This window comes from Lupinus angustifolius, chromosome LG10 (assembly GCF_001865875.1).
Source record: "Lupinus angustifolius cultivar Tanjil chromosome LG10, LupAngTanjil_v1.0, whole genome shotgun sequence".
NCBI lineage: Eukaryota > Viridiplantae > Streptophyta > Magnoliopsida > Fabales > Fabaceae > Lupinus > Lupinus angustifolius.
The window spans coordinates 4,171,674-4,172,118 of NC_032018.1; positions in this window are offsets into that span (position 1 = coordinate 4,171,674).

The window sequence follows — 445 nt, forward strand, 5'->3', positions numbered from 1 at the left end:
AACTTTTGTTAAAAATGATGTTAAGGTTTATGAGTACATGAATGCCTCATAAAACTCTTAAATGATATTTTGAATAACATACTTTAAAGTGGTAAGATTATCAAAGAATGTCTTAAATCGGAATATGTAGTGTTACTAAAAACCGTACGTTTAAAATGAATGGAAATCGTGAATGGACTTTCAATGAAAAAGGATGGTCAAGAACACGTGATGTTGGACCCGATGGATGAAATGGATGTATAATCACGATGGAGAAAAAGAGAAATGATTTTAAGTATTTAAATAACGATTATAGAAATATCGGAAAGTAACGAATTTTTATTGTGGTAGTTACGAAGATTTCAGTGTTCGAACCTTGAAACCAAACCACCCTTAGTTGACGAGTTAAAACACGCTTCATTAAGGTGAGAGAGAACACACCATGACATAGTGGTGTCCGAATATG